The following is a 13164-nucleotide window of genomic DNA, read 5'->3' on the forward strand; positions in this document are numbered from 1 at the left end:
CCCCCAGCAGTGCAGGGGCACCCACCACCAGGCCCCCACCCATGTCACCCACCACCCCCACCCCCCAGCAGTGCAGGGGCAGCCTCCACCAGGCCCCCACCCATGTCCCCCACCACCCCCACCCCCCAGCCACCATGGCCAGCCCCCACCAGGCCCCCACTCATGTCCCCTATCACCCCCACCCCCCAGCCACCATGGGCAGCCTCCACCAGGTCCTCACAATCCCCAACACACATGTCATTACACCTCGCACACATGAGCCATACCACAGCCATATCGCAACTGCCACCACCATCCATACACATACAACAGCATGAGCAGCCAAAGGTGAGCCAGACATCACATGCAACACAGGAAGTGCACCACACATGTACACACACCACCACACTTGCATGCATGTGTACACCCCTGCCAAGTGTCGCACTGTTCAGACGGCCATCCATGTCACATCTGCCAATCAGGCTTCCACATACAGCTGTCACATGCATCCATGCGGCATCACTGTTGCACCCTTGTCAAATAAACACACATGCACATGTACACAGTGCTGATACATGCAGCCGAAAACAACATACATGCGTGACATCACGGACATGTCTACTCACATACATATTCATCCAAACATGTGTGCCCACACAACTGCATTTGGCATGCAGGCCTACACACACAAGCACCATCCATGTCTCACACATCACAGCCCTCGCATGTGTCAGCCCCACGGCCCTGTACACCCCCACCCATACTCGACCCCATACAAACAGATGTGCACCTGCACACTACCGAATAATCACCACATGCACTGCTCACAATCAGGATGCATGTACACTCACCGCTCGACTCCAGATGGGTCTGCTTCTCTAGGACCTGGACGTGGAGCGCTGGGGATATGCGTTCCAGGACCCTCATCTGTTCTTCCGACAAGTGGCCCCGGCGCCCCTTGGCATCCGCTGCCTTCAAGAGGCGCCGGCCCTTGTTCAGGGTCCTGGACCTGAAGTCCTCCCAGCGCTTCCTGACATGTTGTAAGTCGCGGACTGCCACCCCCTCCGCGTTGATGGCAGTCACGATGTCAGTCCAGATCCGAGTCCGTCCTTCCTTGTTGGCGCGCACACTTCCGAAGAGGGCATCATACTGCCCCAGGACTTGCTCCACCAGGACACCAACTTCGGTGGCACTGAAGCTGGTGCCCCTCTGCCTCTCTGGCCGGGGGTTTTCAGTGGTCACAGATGGTGTTTGCCCCGACATGACAACCCCAGAGGCAGGAGTGGGTGGGCAACTGGGTCCTGTGGCTGGGCTGTGGAGCGATGGAATCCCAGTCGGGAGTCTTCGGTTCCAGCAGGGGTGGTCACAGCAACAGCACCCCTGGCTGATGTGCAGGCAGCAAATGGCAGTGCACGTGGGCAGCAGGCAGTCAGGCAGCAGCAGATGGCAGGTGGGAGCGTGCTCGGGGCCCTGGGGGGCAGTAGTTCGGCCTTCTGGGCAGGAGCGCGTGGCCAGCTTGATACGGAGTGATTTGGCACGTGAAAAATCGGCACGTCAGCGTGTAATACGAGCAAAGGGCCATGCGCGTAAGCGAGCGTGGAAACTGCACGTCCGCGTGTAATACGAGGAAAGGGCCATGCGCGTAAGCGTGAGTGGAAACTGCACGTCCGCGTGTAATACGAGGAAAGGGCCATGCGCGTAAGCGCGCGTGGAAACTGCACGTCCGCGTGTAATACGAGGAAAGGGCCATGCGCGTAAGCGCGCGTGGAAACTGCACGTCCGCGTGTAATACGAGGAAAGGGCCTATGCGCGTAAGTGACGTGACGCGCGCGTGCGTTTCCCTCAGCACAGGTTAAAGGTGAGCGGGCCCAGCAGTTCGCTGTACGTGCCTTTCGTGGAGACCGACGTGTGTTGCTGCTTCCTGTTGTTTCGCGCGCCATCACAACTTCACAGCTATCAAGGACGTATCTCTTCTTTTGGCGGGGGTATTGGCTACGCGTGTTTCTCTGCATCGCGCTAGTCAGACGGTGAGTCACACACGCTCTTTTTCCCACTGCGGGTGCCCCTGTGTATCGCACCCATTTTCGATGTCATAGTAGCCTGCGTGTCCCACGCTTACGCGTTATTCGTGTTACTGGGTGCCACTGCGTACTGCGGGAGGTTCAATCCACGCACGTAGGCTGCAGGGTTGCATGCACGGTTTTACTGCAGTTTTGGGGTGCCTGAGCGTTGCGTGACCCGTCACCACATCACCGGGGTCACATACAGCCTTGCAGGTGCAGGGGGGCTGTTAACATCTTGCTTCCCACCCCCTTCACCCCAATTGCCCAGGTCAATTGTGGTGTACACCTCCCATTGGCACCACTCCATCTGTGCCAGCACTACTACATCTGTGCCATGGTTGGGAGGTCACCAAAGGTGAGGGGCGCCTCAGCTGGGCGTACTCCTCGTGGCGGGCGTGGTCGGGGACGTGGCCGTGGTGACCAAGGAGTAGGGGGACTCCAGGGTGTCCAGGGCAGCCACAGAGGGGGAAGAGGCAGGGGTGCGCCACTTGAGCACAATGTTGTGCCATGTGTCGGTGCAGCCATGCCACCACCCCCTGTGGTTCCGGGGGATGCAGCTCCTGCATCTGCCACTGGCACCCATATGACCTGGCAGTCCGTTCCATCGACTGCCATGGGCCCAAGGGTGGTGGTAGCTGCAGGTGCAGCTGTGGACACCGCCACCCAGGCTCAGGGTCTGCCAGGGCAGGCTGCGTTGGCACTTGAAGAGCCCTTGGTAGATCTCCAACAGGCCAGGGAGGAAACCATAGGGGCACGCCGGGCTGCTCAGACAAAGACACGTGTCCCTGGGGCAGTCATGTCATCTGCTGCCCCGAACAGCCGGGTGTTGGCAAGTGCAGGGGCAGATGCACCCAACAGCACCCCGGTTGTGAGTCTGCCAACCAGGACCGTTGCGGCCAACCACCCTGCCACAGCTGATGTTGCTGCGCAGGGTCCATTAGTGGGCACCCAGCTGCCACTGACACAAGTCAGGCCTCTGGTCATCCCTCCACCTGCCACTCCCTTGGCTCAATCCACCGAACCCACTGGCCATGCTGTTCAGGGTGGCATTAGCCAGCCAGGGTCTGCGCCACAGTCCAAGAGGAGGAACGTTGCACCTGCAGCACAGGCTGGGACCCCACACACAGCCACGACCTCCTGCACGTCGAGGAAGAAGCCTTTCTGTAAGCAGGAACTGGACTTCCTTGTGGACTACGTGCGGGGCCACAGCCGTGACATGCTAGTGGGTGCCAATAGTCAGACCACGGCTGCCCAACGTGACACCCACTGGAAGCATGTTGCGGAACATGTCAGTTCATTCGGCCATGAGGTGCGCACGGCGCAGGAGTGCAAAAAGCGTTGGAATGACATCAAGCGCAGCACTAAGGCCAAGCGTGCCTCAAATTACAACTTGACTCTGGTGACTGGCGGTGGGCCTGCACCAGAGGAGGAAGAACTCACTCCGCATGAGGCTCTCATTGCGGAGTTCATACCACCTGAATTGGTCGAAGGAGTGGGAGAGAAGCTGGACTTTGATGCCAGTCCAGTGAGTGTTGATGCGTGTTTGTTGAGGACGTGTGTGTTTCACTTGTGGGATGTGTTGTGCATGATTGCTGCTACATGTGACCTGTACATGGTTCTGATGTGTAAGTAATGTAATGCTACCGTCATGCATGTCTCCTCTGTCTGCATGCGGGACTCCATGTAGGCATGCTCCCTTGCCCCTCCTCCCCCACTCTGCACCCCAGTTCCACCTTTGCACTGGTCTGCTCCAATCTTGCCAATGTGTAGTTTCTTGTCCATGTGTCCTGTGTAGATGCTAACTTCCAGCGTAGAATCTGCCAGACATATGCCATGTCGTACAGCCTTAGTACTCGGTGCAGGGTATCTCACTTGTACTGTGCATGGGTCAGATGTCCCGCAGGGACATGAGTGCCCATTCATGCTCCATGTGCATTGCACGCATGCCCCTATGTGTCCTTGACTGGATGATCACTGTAATATCAGTCCTTGGTTACATACATTGCCTGCCATCTCATCAGCCTTCCCATGTCAACTGTGCCTCAGTCCTGCGTTGCACACATGTTTAGGCTCTGACAATCTGTGTGACTCACAGGCCTCAGCCTGTTCAATGGCCAATGACTCTGTCCAACTCTTGTTGTGTCTTCTTCACACGTGGGCGGCCTCCGGAGTTTCCATCATGTGTCCTGCCCACTGTCCCAGCATCATTTGCAGTGTTGTAATTTGAATCACATGAAGCTGTTGATGCCAGTCAACACTGCCAGTCAATACACAGGTGTATGGTCAGCCTTTTGATACCATGATAGGCATCCCTGCTTTGGTACTGGGGTGGAGGGGTGCTTGGCTTCTGGACATGGTACACATTGAATGCACAATGCACGTGATGTCTGATTTTGACATTGCACTGCCTTCACATTTCCTGGCACACACCATGTAGTGCTTGTACATGTAGGTAGTGAGTGGCGTACACATTTCCTGCACTGCATAGACCCACTTCCATGGAAACTGCCACCTTTCAACAGGTCTGATCACAGAAGCTATTCAAAGTAGACCCAGCATGCATGACAGGTCATATGTTGTGTGTCACATGTCTGCCTGATGCCTTTGCTGTCGGTGTGTGTCGTGTGCTTCTGACATGTGTATTGACCTTTTCCTCTCTATTTTTCAGGTGATGACGCAATGGAGGCAGAGGATGGTGTTGTCATGCCAGACACAGGGTTGGTAACGCCACATCAACCCGGCACTAGTGTGGGTCGTGGGGTGGGAGGCCACGAAAACCCCCAAGTGCTGCAGTCCATCTTGTCTCTGGCTGCCTATGAGTCCAGCCTTCATGACGACTCTGACGTCCATGTTGAGTTGGATGACCATCAAGTCCATGTGTCAGGGGTGAGTGATTCTGATGTGGACACTCCTCTGTCTGCGACACCTGCACTGAGGGATCAGACAGTCTTGGTTCCTCCGCCCGTGGTGGATCGGGACGCAGGGTCACCCTCCACACCAGTCACTGATGTGCCTGGGACATCACGTCGACGGGGGCATGTAGTCGTGCAGCCGCAGGCGGTGCCAACACAGCGAGGAACCCCGGTCCTTGGGTCCCGCAGGGGTCAAGCCCGGCAACGCGGTCGCCGCGCGCAACCGCTGTATACTGAGTGGGAGCAAGACATGACTGCCAATTCCGAACGGCAGGGGGCAGCAATGGAGAACATCGCTGAGAGCATGGAGCGTGTGGCCCAATCTGTGCTCCCCACTGCTAGGCAGGTGCTTCTCCAGCAGCAGGCGGCACGGTCCACGGCCCGCTCGCTCAGGCTGGGCATGGCGGCCTCAGACAGGGCACGCCAGGCTGAAATGTCGTCTCTGCGTCAAGCAATTGCTGCTCACGCAGAGGAGCACATGGATGCCTTGAGGGAGGAGTATGCTTCCCTCAGATCCACTCTGGGTGTCCTTATGATGTCCCAGAGGCAGCGGGCAGAGGAGAGGTTTGCACAGCTTGAGTGTTCCATCTCGGCTGAGCTACAGGCTTGCCGGGAGGTGCAGCGGTTGTCCAGCCAGGCCTTGCAGGAGGAACTCCGTGTTACACGTGCTACCTTGCAAGAGGAAGCACGTGTATCACGGGAGGTTCTGCATGCAGACCTACGTCACATCGCCACACAGAACCAGGCTCACCCGTCCAGCAGACTTGCTGCCGATGAGGGGCAAGCTGCGGCTAGGCGTGGCCAGGCTACTGTGCCACGTCCTCCTTTCCAGGATGAGCCAGACTCGGACGACCATCTATCTCCCACATAGGTCGTGCTGTGCAGGCGTTGAGCCCATGGAGGTTTTTTTTTGGCTCAGCATCATCGCATGTGGATGTTGAGCAGCACCCTGTACCTCCCCCCTCCTGGGTGCCTTCCCTCCCCCCCGGGTCGTATGTGGCCATTTTTGATTTTTCTTTTAGTTTAGTTAGTTAAGTTTCTGTTTGATAGTTAGTTTAAATAGGTAATGTAGGTTTTCCATAGTTAGTGTAATTAGTTAATAGTTGATTTAGTTTAAAATTGCTAGTCTATTGTGCTTTCATGTGACGGTGCGGTGCTTTGTGGCTTTTGAAGGCATCCACTGTCTGTTCCAGCTGGGCCCTTCATGGTTGTCTTGTGTATGTGTTTGCTGCTTGGGTTCCTTGACTCACATATGCCACTCCTGCCTCCCTTATCCATGGGCTCGCAAGGATGGTTCGGTGTTACAGCATTTTACACAAGGGCATTGGACTGTCAGATCTGTGGCATGTCTGGTGCTGTGTGACTTGTGTTGACACCCCTAGTGGGGATGATTTAGGTGTCATTGTCCACTGTTCAGCTTTTGCTAGATGGGGTGTATCATGATTAATGTGGACATTGATTGCTATGCATTGTGTAGTATGTTTCATTTCTTTCCTGTACATGTGCTTGTTGCAATTCATGCTGTAGATAGTGTTCCACACTTTGTAGGTGAAAGACGGACTGATGGTGTGATTTGTGATGTGACTCTCTGACATGGTCAAGTAATGAGATGCCTGATGAGACACACACAGATGACTTTGAAGCATTAATCATGTGTTCCATGCCCTTTCTGCAGGGGGATGAGCCTCCAGAGCACCTTTGCCAGCAGACATGTCCCATTGGACGACGGAATTCTGGACCCGTTTGTTGGTGCCCACATGCACATGTGTGCACAAGCAGAGGCACAGTGATTGCAGACCCACATCCTAGAACTGCTGACATGTTCCAAGGAACTCCAGGCAAGGTGAGCATCACAGGGGGGCCACGACACAGCACAGCTTGCACCAGGCGAGTTGCACATGCAGGCTTAGTCACAGCACTGAGGGTGAGCTTAGACGAATATTGGTGTTGAAGCACACAATGCAGCTCAGATGTGTTTGTGGACTGATGGCTGCTGATAGTAGGGTTGTCTGGGACACATGCAGGGGCAGTGGCACATACCCTCCGGTACACCAAGGTCCATTGAGCCACTTGTATCAACCATGTAGCCTTCCGAGACATGGAAAAGGGCAGCTCACAGGGACATGCAGCAAGGGACATACTCGGGTGCAGTGCATGTCTTTTCCACGTACTTCATGATAAATGCACTGCCAACTTTGTTTCGGTCATGGTGGTACGCAACTTGCTCTGTAGTCATGGCTTGCTATATGGGTCTGTCTGCTTACCCAGGGAACATTGCATGTTGTGTGAATTGTGACACATTGGTGTTCCATTTGCCATGCACCCAGCAGCGGCTGCCTTACTGCATTGACTGTGTATGACCCGTCACAGGGGTGATGTTATATATGGGTACGAAGCATCAACCACAGATTGTCTGTTTGTAGAGTAGTCTGTTGCTATGGGGCATGTTTGGTGTTGTGTTTCTGTGCAATTGGCACGTACAGGTTGTTGACTGTGTCTCTCTTTGCAGCATTGCAGTGCTCCTGTAACCGGACCTGAGAGTGCGCAGGCATGAGGCCAGCACTCAAAACCAGAGCTAAGTGTCTTGTTGTTTTTCTTACTAACTGCTCTGCATAGGCTTGCTGGGGAGTGTACTGATGCATGGATGTATGTGTGGTTCAATTTGGTATGTTATTTTCTCCCTAATCACCCGTGATCCTATGCAATTTTGAAACCTGTACCCTCTACCCGGTGTTCCTGCTTCCCGTGCCTATCCAAGCAACGTTCCCTGACCCTCTTTCCCCACTGGGGTTGCGGATGCCTGTGTAAGCCCCGAACTTGCAGGCGCCAAAACCCTAGAGGGGGTGGTTGGTTCGTACCACTCCTGAGCCTGGACTACAGAAGGCCATGACGATGATGTCCAAGTCTGTTTGGATTGTGTATGTGTTCATGCAGGTTGTACATTTTTGTGCATTCCCTAGTTTCATGTGTCATTCCACCTCCCCTCTCCTGCCGCTCATTCCAGTCATCCAGTGTGTCAACACCTGTCCCGACTGCATATCCCTGAACCTCCTTCCCCACCAGGGTCTCAGGGGCCTGTGTGAGTTTGACCTTGCAGGCACCCGGGACATGGTGGGGGTGGTTGTTTCGTGGCACTCCTGCGCCTGTACAGGGGACCTCTGACAGTACACATCCATTCATGGTGCATCATCCTATGTCATGTACCACACATGTCTCACATCCTGTCGTGACATTGTTTTGCTGTGCTACCTTGGTTGTTGCATCATTGTGGTAGTACTTGGCCTTTGTGAGGTACTGCTACATCAAGTCATCTACTGGAGGGTGTTTGGGTTCGTTTTTATGCCTTGGATTTTGTGTTTTGGAAATGAGTGTGTATTCTGAGGGTTCAGGCATCTTTTTGCACACAAGGTGGGAGATGGTGACGAAGGGTAAAGGTGATCCTGTGGCCAGGTGGAATTGAGGTTTGGGGGCTCCATGACCCAGGTGCAGTTGTTCAGTGGGTCATGGTAATTTGTGAGGGAGGGGGGGGTTGTTGTTGATTGTTGCCTTGCCCTGCAGTGTGATGGGAACTCTGACATAGTAATGGTGGTATCCCATGTACATGTTGTGTTCTGCTGATCAATGCCTGTTCATGTGTTGTGTTTTCCTTTCAGGTGCGAGGGGATAGTTGTGGTTTGACATGCTGGGGTGTACACATGGTGGATGTTCACATGTGATGTGTAGGGAACACTGATGGTCACTTGAGTGCACATGCATATGTGGAGTGCATGTCCTTGCAGAACCACACACTTGCACCCTGATGCACTACATGTACTCCCACCCTTGCATATACACGTGTACACTGTTTGCCTTCTGGTGCCCACTGTGTCCCGGCAGCACATGTTCTGTGACCGATCATGGATCCAGTACATGCCTGATTTGATGTTTGACGTGGTCTGTCACTTAGATGTGATGCTCAGGGTGTGCATCACACACAATGGCTGTTCACTGTGCTGTGCGCTGAGCAGTGTGATGCAGGAGTAGGACACTGCACACATGAGCTGCAGTGTTGATTTTGCAATGCATGATGTGCATGTAGACAGGCATTCATTGTGATGTTACGTCTACGACTGTTGTAATGCATTTTGAAATGACTTATTTTGGGTGGGAGGTTGTTGGTCTGTCATTTCATCTGATTCCGGGTCAGGCAGCAGTGTCCGATGCCACTGTGCATTTAGGACATGGCAATGTGTACCTTATCGTTACTGCATTGGTGTATGGGTATTGCGTGCCATGACATGTTGATGTTTGGGAGGGTTTGTGTGACATGACAGTGATGGCCATGGCCTGGTTTGCAGGTGTGTGTGATGCACACCTTGCATGTCCGTGTCATCCGCTTCTCAGAGCAACTAGCTGGGGGTAGATTTCTCTCCGCAGCAGGGCCCTCCCCCTGGAACAGACTTCCGGCCTGACTTGAACTTGAGGGGAATCATCTCCAGTTCTGGAAGCACCTCAAGTCCTTCCTCTTTGCTTCTGCTTACTGTCTGCCTCTCCCTTGCAGAATTCTCCACTGGAACTGCACAGGAGCTGCAACTGGGCCACTCTCACCGACCTTGGTCCCTGGCCCAGCCACTCTCCACTTGCACTGCCTCCCTGGCAACCCCTGCACTGCTGTACTGTCTCTCTATCCCTACAGCCCTCCCTTCCCAGCACTTGTCTGCACTCACCTTTGTAGTTGCCACCAGGTGACCTATGTATTATTTTTTTGGGCTACTTCCCCTGTACTGGACTCCCCCCCACCCTTCCCCTGGCACTTTTACCATTCCCCCTACCCCTGCACTTGCACGATCCCAATGACACCTGGCCTAGTAGTACCGTTCTCTGTGTTCCCTTGTTCCCCCCTCCCTGCCTCATTGCGCCTTGGAATATTTGTGTATGGCCCATATCATGTCATATGTCATATGTGTGCCTTTTGGTCACACAGGATAGCTTGTGTTTAAGTAGCTAGGGATGCAGACGATGTGGCACTTCCATGGCAACTATCTCAGGGTGGTAAGGTTGTGACAGTTGACTGTCTCTTTGTCATCATCGATTGTCACCTGGTATGTGCCAGGCCTGTGTGCACTCCGCAGGGGTGGGAGTTTAGGTGAAAAATGTGGCCACAAGCTGGGTCCGGGCTTCCTCGCCACGTGCCCCATGGGCAGCGCCTGTGGTTGGGGATGTGGGGGCACCACGATGTCCACCGGGACGCCCTGCCGTGTTGCAACATTGTGCAGGACACATGCTGCCACAATGATCCTGCACACTACTGGTGGTGCATAGAGTAGTTGCCCACCAGAGCGGTCAAGGGAGCGGAAACGTGACTTGAGCACTCCGAATGTGCGCTCCACTATGCCCCTGGTTGCAATATGGGCGGCGTTGTATCTTACCTGGGGTGGTGTGGTGGGGTTCCGGATTGGCGTCATCATGTGGTTGCTCAGAGGGTAGGCACTGTCCCCTGGGGAGATGATAATAGTTGAGATAATTAGGGTTTGGATATTTGTCTGTGTGTGACTTGCATGCATGTGCGAGGGCATTTGTACTGACCTAGGAGCCATGTGTCGCCATGCTGCCTAGCTTCCAGGGCCCGGCTCAGGGCGGACATTCTGTATATGAACCTGTCAGGGGTGGAGCCAGGGTAGTTTGCATAGACAGAGGTGATGATTCCCTTTGCATCACATACCACCTGTACATTGATGGAATGCCAGTGCTTGCGGTTTCGGTAGATGTGCTCAATGGCCCTAGGTGGACGTAGGGCCACATGGGTGCAATCTATGGCACCGAGCACTTTGGGGAAGTGTGCCACCCTGAAAAAATCCAGGACAACGGCCTGCCTTTCTGCGGGTGTTCTGGGCATGTATATGTGCCTGCGGACTGAGGGGCGCGCTGTCATGATTGCCAGTACCTGGTGTAGGCAGCGTGACTGCGTGGCCTGTGAGACCCCCCCCCACTATGGCAGTGGTCCGCTGAAATGACCCAGTGGCCAAAAAATGCAGGACATTGAGCACCTTCTCCAAGGGGCTCAATGCTTGGGAGCAAAGGGTGGGGGATGTGAGGTCATCTTCCCACTCCCTGACCAGGTCTAGGATGATATGGGGTGGAAACCTATACCTGCCATAGACCTGGTCGTCAGGCATCCCAAAAAGGCTTGTCCGTGTTGCGAAAATGCGTGCCCTGGCTATTCTCCTCCTCCTGCGGTGTCCCACGATCAGTGCAGCGACAAATGGGGCATTCATCGTAGCTGTATATATGCGTTTGTTGTTTGCGCGCACTTTTATGCTGTGCGCGGGGACGCTTCCGCCTGCCTTCGTGTGGCAGACGCGTTGACGCCTGTGCACGTCTTTTGCCGTGCGCGTGTTTCCCGTGTTCGGATACGGTCCGAGTGTCATCGCGTGTGATCGGAGGGGAGTGTGCGTACACGCAAGTGGCCTGGGTACGTGTGTTTCGGGGTGCCCGGGAAGTTCCACACGCGATTAGCCTGGGTACGTGTGTTCCGGGGTGCCGGGAACTTTCACATGCGATTGGTGGAAATCCACGTGTGTTCTGTCATCACGTGCAATGAGGGAAACACCTGCGCGCATCACGTCACTTACGCGCATAGGCCCTTTCCTCGTATTACACGTGGATGTGCAGTTTTTCACGCACGCTGAAATGCGCATGCACGTCTGTACGCGTCACGTCACAGGGGCGCTTGCGCTTGAGGGGCCTTCTGTCCAATGAAAATGCGTATGCGTGCAGATGCGCTTACGCGCTAAGGGCCTTTCCTCGAATTACACGCTGATGTGCAGATTTTTCACGTGCCAAATCACTCCGTATCAAGCTGGCCACGCGAAAACACACGGAAGACCACGCTCCTGCCCAGAAGGCCGAATTACTGCCCCCCAGTGCCCCGAGCAGCCTCCCACGTGCCATCTGCTGCTGCCTGCCTGCCTGCCTGCCTGCTGCCACCGTGCCCTGCCATTTGGTGCCTGCACATCAGCCATCTGCAGGTGTCCAGTTGCTGTGTCCACCCCTGCTGGAACAGAAGACTCCCGACTCGGATAACATCGCTCCACAGCCCAGCCCCAGGACCCAGTTGCCCACCCACTCCTGCCCCTAGGGTTGCCATGTCGGGCACATCAACATCTGGCACCAGTGGCAACCCCCGGCCAGAGGGGCAGAGGGGCACCAGCTTCACTGCCACCGAAGTTGGTGTCCTGGTGGAGCAAGTCCTGGGGCAGTATGATGCCCTCTTCGGATCGTCCCGCGCCAACAGGGAAGGACGGGAGGGGATCTGGGCCCACTGTGTGGTTGCCATCAACGCGGAGGGGGTGGCAACCCGCACCATCCAGAAGGTCAAGAAGCGCTGGGAGGACTTGAGGTCCAGGACCCTCATGAAGGCCCGGCGCCTCATGGAAGGGGGCCGGGGCCGCATGAGTTCCATCCAGTTGAGGGTCCTGGAACGCGCACACCCAGCGCTCCACGCCCAGGTCCTTGAGAGGGAGACCCGTCTGGAGTTGAGCGGTAAGTGGCCAAGCATTGCTGTGTGAGACAGGGCATGTTGCAGTGTGCTGGTTGTCTGATACTTGCCTGCATGTGTGACATAGGCCATGTACGCATGTATGTGTGCAGGGACATAATGGGAATGCATGTGCGACCTGTAATGTGTGAACCGCACGGTTGTTGCATGTGTTTGAATGCGACATGGGGAGCCCTGTGCAGATTGCACACATGAGAGCATGGCAGTCTCTGTTCCTGGACATGGGTGGGGGCGAGGGATGGGTGCTGATGCCAGATACATATGTGGTATCCATGTCTGTGTGCCTGACCTGCGTGTCTGTGACTTGTGAGTGCCATGGATGCATGACACATGTCTGTGACAATGTACAGATTCAGTGATGCAGCCTAGTCATCCTTGTATGCACTGTGATTGGGGTGTACGGGGCCAGATGGATGTGACTGGGGTGAAGTGTGTGCATGTGATAGGCATGACCCATGATGCATGTGAGTCCCATTACATTGTATGATTCGAGAGTCCATTGGACATGCATTGAAATGTCCATGGCACGCACCATGACTGTCACTGTGTGTGTTTTGCCTGGACTGACACATGTGTTGTGGTGTGACATGATGGAAGTGTACTTTGACAGTGGCACTCATCTGCTATTGCTTCCTGTCTAGGGGACCATTGTACAGTACCCTGATACTTGTGT

This window comes from Ambystoma mexicanum, chromosome 1p (assembly GCF_040938575.1).
Source record: "Ambystoma mexicanum isolate Mex_15411 chromosome 1p, UKY_AmexF1_1, whole genome shotgun sequence".
NCBI classification, from domain to species: Eukaryota; Metazoa; Chordata; class Amphibia; order Caudata; family Ambystomatidae; genus Ambystoma; species Ambystoma mexicanum.